This window comes from Beta vulgaris, chromosome 4 (assembly GCF_026745355.1).
Source record: "Beta vulgaris subsp. vulgaris cultivar EL10 chromosome 4, EL10.2, whole genome shotgun sequence".
Classification (NCBI taxonomy): Eukaryota; Viridiplantae; Streptophyta; class Magnoliopsida; order Caryophyllales; family Amaranthaceae; genus Beta; species Beta vulgaris.
This window is the reverse complement of record NC_079205.1, coordinates 37,153,384-37,158,987: the sequence shown is the minus strand read 5'-3', so window position 1 is coordinate 37,158,987 and position 5,604 is coordinate 37,153,384. Positions and strand designations below refer to the sequence as shown.

The 5,604-nt window shown below is 30.2% G+C and overlaps 1 long non-coding RNA gene across 1 annotated transcript; it reads right to left on the bottom strand.

Moving 5' to 3' along the window:
* Window positions 1-274: 274 nt before the first annotated feature.
* LOC130590978 (uncharacterized) lies at window positions 275-1,246 on the bottom strand. Its single transcript, XR_008968866.1, has 2 exons — window positions 1,206-1,246; window positions 275-523 (listed from the first exon to the last, which is right to left on the bottom strand). It is a non-coding gene; the product is annotated as an uncharacterized LOC130590978 (long non-coding RNA).
* Between the last annotated feature and the right edge of the window lie 4,358 nt (window positions 1,247-5,604).

Here is a 5,604-nt window from a genome sequence, read left to right as displayed (position 1 = left end):
TGATTCACCCTTACAAATAATTCTTAACAAAAGAGGAAAAGAAAGAATATAAATAAATCTAAGAAGAAATGAAAAGAGAAGTATATATCAGCTCATAAAGTAAATTCCTTGTTTCCCATATCACTTCCTCACAACGGCTTTTCAATTTTAATAAGTTTATTTACCTATTCTTGTTTAAAGTCGTCTTAAGGAAATCTTAGTAACCTAAAGCTCTGATACCAACTGTAACAACCCTGAATTTCCAATACTTCTAAAATCAACTTAATATAACTCGGAAATCCAAAGGTGCTACGCCGCGATAATTATTAATAATAACCGCAAGGCTAATGGTTCTAACTAAAACAATAACCAAAAGTTTTAACTAATTATTACAGACCAACTAAATAGAATGTAAAATTAATTATTACAAACCAGAACATAAATCTTATAAATAAATAACAGCGGAAGTCTTTTTAAAGTCCTATTAAATCAAAAGGATCCAACGCACTCTTTAACCCAACTGGAGCTAACTATCTTCAAGTCCCTGCACATTAAACACTGTAATATCAGCCAAAGGCTGAGCAAGATTTAATACTGAAATAAAACAAAACTATTCAATGTGCAGGTAAGATATATAGGAATATCTTACAAATTCATTTAAAAGGTGTACAGATTATATATATAAAATTAACTTTCTAATAAACATCTTTCTTTTTTTCTGAACTATCTGTAAAACTTTCAAATATAATTTCGTAATCTGTGAGTAGGAAGTATATAAGAATCCAATGAGCTAGCTAGGCTCACTAGACAAGGTAAACACCAAAGTCCCTAGTATGCATACCCCTAACTTGATAACGAACCAAGAAGGAAGACTAATGGCAAGTGTATTGATCAACATACACCCAACTACTAAAATATATTGTTGAGACACTGTTAACTCAACCTACTTCCAAACTCGGAGAATACCGCTTACCGGCAACCCCACAATAAAACTCTATAAACCCTCTTAAGGGTGAGGAACTTCCTCCTTTAAAAATCTCAACTTGGTAATATTGAGGAACTTCCTCCTTTTAATATAAATCTCATGAATAATCTCATAAACTCTTTCAATATAAATATCGAGAACCATTTAAATCTCAACGCATAATCTCATTGTAAAAGTAAATTTCCAAACATTATAAAACAATTTCTCAACTCATCTGTACAAGCACAGTAAGAAATCTTACCTTATCAGCAATCAAAGTTAGCAAATCTCAATCTCGAGTCAGAAAGATTCTTCTATAAATCCTGAATCTACAATATAATAACATATGTAGTATAAGTTACTCGTGGTATACCTAGAGTTGTCTCACAAACTATTTTATCATTGCATATTAGGACTTACTAGATATCCTAACTCTAAAATAATACCACATTTATAGTCACATCATATAGGAAAGTGGCAGCATTTATGGGTAAAGTAAAATCTAAACACGTACTATATATAGATAATACATACATGTGTAGTATATTATATAACTAATTGGTACTTAAGACCAAGAATAATATCAGTATTAGAACTTGTAAAACACTAATTTAGATGATCAAATTCACTATCCTATAATTATGATACCTAGAATTGCTCTTGGCATGCAAATTCTCATAAACAGTAACAATAGCTAAACATGGTTCACAATCCACTATCAACCACACTACTATATTAAAATTGACAAGCATCAATGGCTAACAATAATGCTGCCAATTGCTAGTACTAACTAATCGTCGACATACATAATAGTGTGCACATACAACTTGCATCCTGACAAGCTAATACTATCTAATCCATGTATAACATACGTAATATGGAGCAGATATACATAATGGATAGTGATAAGAAACAAGTAAGTGTGTAGGTATAAATAATTCAATTAAACATGAAGCAATTATACAAATCTGGTATTCTAAACAAATTCCCCCAATTTAATTTACTCAAGAACCAGTATAACAAATCCCAATTCGAAAATTTACAAACTAAGTCGAATTAAACATGAATCACAACCCAATTATACAAATTTCGCATAGTAAGAATTTTCCCCAATTCGATTTTGTATGAACCCTAATTTATAAAACCCCAAATTCTGAAATCAAATCACCAAATACGAAAATAAAACTTAAGATTATAATTACTTGATTAGGGGAAGGAATAAGATGAGATTACTCTATAAGAAGAACCCAAAACCGTCCTTTGATTCGATTCTCGACCCGAAATCGCAAACCAAAGCAACTAATAACCCTTTGAAAACTCACAAAAAACTGAAGCTATTGAAGAAGAATGAATAAGACTTGAAGTGTGAAGATGGAAAATGAAGATTTTAGTAACATCTATGATGTTGAAGGTTAAGGGATTTTTTTTTTTTTTTTAGAAGGAAGAATGATGCTCACGTTGGAGAAGATATGCAAAACTTCTTCTTCTTTGTGTTCTTTTCTTTTTTTTTTTCACTTTCTCTCTCCTAATATAGTGATAAGTATTAGATAGTAACCTAGTAAATCTAGGAATCATTTTTTTTTCTTTTTTTAACCACTTCAAAGGTAAAGTCAAAGTTAGTAAAAAATATATTATTAATAAAAGAAATCTGAAATTATTTTCAGCAAAAATAATTATTAATCGGGTATAAAATACGGGGTGTTACATTTTATGCAATAACACAAACAAGATAAACTTTCTACACGCTTCTAAGTAATCTATTTATATATGTAGTTATTAATTTTTTTAGATCAATAATTCCAATCTGCGCTTTTAAATATGCAAGCTAAGTATAATATATTTATGAATATGATCGTGGGTTCTCTTTAAAAATTCTGCTTGGGAAAGTGAAAGAAATATATATGTACAGATATAAACGTCTCACAGCATGAATTATATCAATTCTTTTTCTGTTTATGACTAAAAACATAGCATCATGTTTTTAGTTGCACAAGCTATTGAAAGTGAAATACGGTAAACAATAAAACATTCACAATATGATGAAAACATAACGCACAATTCTAAATTTAATCATCGTTCGGATTGTTCATACGAGACGTACACTTGTCGTTGGTTGTTCGTTGTTCGGATCGTGATCGTCAACCGCTTCTTTTACCATTTTCATTAGCCATTCGAGGTTTGCATCCACCGTCACCGACATTATTGACCAGCGACGCACCCATTTCTATGTGACTTTGTATCGTTTTTATTTATTTATGTATTAGGTGGAATGTACGAGCTCCTAAGGCTCCTTTAGGTTTATTTTTTTGTTTTAGTTTGAATTGTATTAGCATTAGTTTGTACTTCCTCTTTTAATTAGTGTACGATTTCTCGATGTCAAAAAAAAATTCAATCAAACAGTTAATAATATGATGTGCACATAACCACATATATGGGTAGACTGGCAGTGCATAGAATGTCGATGCAACCATTTTCTTTCTTCTAAAGTTTTCACAAACCTTCTTAGGTGATGTTGGACAAGTTGGTTGAGTTGCAGATTATGTTTTCTTTACACATGTTGCTCTTTTAAGTCTGAGCTCATGCAAATTATTTGTCCATGATAAGCAACATCAACAGACTCAACTAGAAAATCTTAGTTAAAATTATTCAAACTTTCAAGGCCGAAATAAAAGCTACTAGATACATCAAGACCGAGAATGATAATTGAAACATGTAATAGATCGACTAATAGTTAGCTCTCCCCCATAATATTTCTTAGAGGGCTTTTGGTTCATATAGCGGTATGGATTTGGAATCAGGAATGAAATCAAGGTGGTTGTCCATCAATAAGAAAAAACCCAAGTTTCATTTTTCCATATTTTTATCATGGTGGGTCCTTTGAATCATGAACAAAATAAGATATTTTGCATCGAAAGAAGATTCATTTCCAACCAAATGTATAATTAATACAATGGTAAAATTTTGGGCAATTCAACACTTTCTTTTCCTTTTCTTAATTCTCTAAATTTTATATACTTCAAATACAAAATTTTGAAAAATTCTTTTAGCAAATATTATGACTATCTAAAAAGTTCCTCCAGCACCGAAAACAACAAAAGATTCACAAACAATATCAATAATTCGAAAATAACTAATCATATAATGAAGAAATTAATTTTCCAAAAAAAAAACTTAACAATATAATGTTATGGCATTACTACATGTATTGAATCATATAAATGTGTATATTAAAAAATAAATTAAAGTACTATAAATACAGTAAGTCTTTGAAGCAAGCGTCTCACATTAAGACTAACGTGAGACGTGATGGTTCACACACATTTGGTTATGGTCGAGCAGTGCAATATAACTAAGCTATGAAAAATGTTAACTAATTGCGAAAAATGTGCAACTATTTTTACAGAATAATTTTTAATAAAAATATGTTAACTAATAAATTAAAACTCATAACTGTTAACCAATAAACCATAATTATCAACCCAAAACCATAATATCAACCAAACCATCATAATCATGAGCCAAAACAATAATTATTTATTTAAATCTATAACTAACAAACTTAAACAATAACTTTTAATTCGAAAACCATTGCAAATAACAAGCAAACCAGTAGTATTCACCCAAGACCATATTTCATCTCAAAAACTATAACTAATAACATGAAATATAACTAATATCGTGTAAACCATTACTAATAACTAAATACCATAATTGCTAACATTACAAATATAACTATTTACCCAAAACCATAATTATTTACCTGAAAACGATAACTAAATACCAGAAAACCATAACTACTTATCCAGAACACATTACGATGAAAATTGTAACTATCTACCTAATAACTAAAATAAATGATATATTAAAGTTTAGACCCATTGATCGAGGAAAACAATGAGCTTTGAGAATTAAGAATATACTTTTATTTAGGAGAATTTAATAATATCCTTACTTGAATGTGATGCTACACTGTCGTTGATTAAGCGGGAGAAAAGCATCATTAAATTTTCATCATCAAGATTGAAAAAAAGGCGAAAAAGGACGTTAGTTAAAAGTTTCAAATGTTCGAAAAAGAAAAGAAAAGAAAGAGATGTAGGCTTTATAGAGATCTGAAAGTTGGGTGAATGAAAGGGAAATGACAGTGCGGAGGAGAGAGAAACGGGAGGGGTAGAGGAGAGAGAATGAGAGTTGTAGAAGAGATGGGCATAGGAGAGAGAAATAAGGATTGACATAGGAGAGAGAAATAAGGATTGACATAAGAGATAGAAAATATAAATCGAGTGGGGAATGTGATGATTTTTACTAGCATAACTAATAGGTTCAACCGCTTAATTAATTATACTGTTAGCATGACATTAGTTGACCTCACGTTTGCTAATGTGAGACTGCTTTTTTCAAGAATTTATGTATAAAATATTGATTGACATGTTAGACGGACCCATACAAGCAACAAGGTGTTGTAGCTTTATTGAAAAACTATGCAACTAAAAATCAATGTTACTTTAAAAGTTGATATGGCAAGTTAAGCTATAAGATATTTAAAAAAACTAATATGAACCCGGTGCACACTAATTAGTGTGCACCTGATCCATATCACGTGAGTTTAGGATAGTGTATGTTAAAATGATATAGTATATGTTAAAATAATATAGTGTATGTTA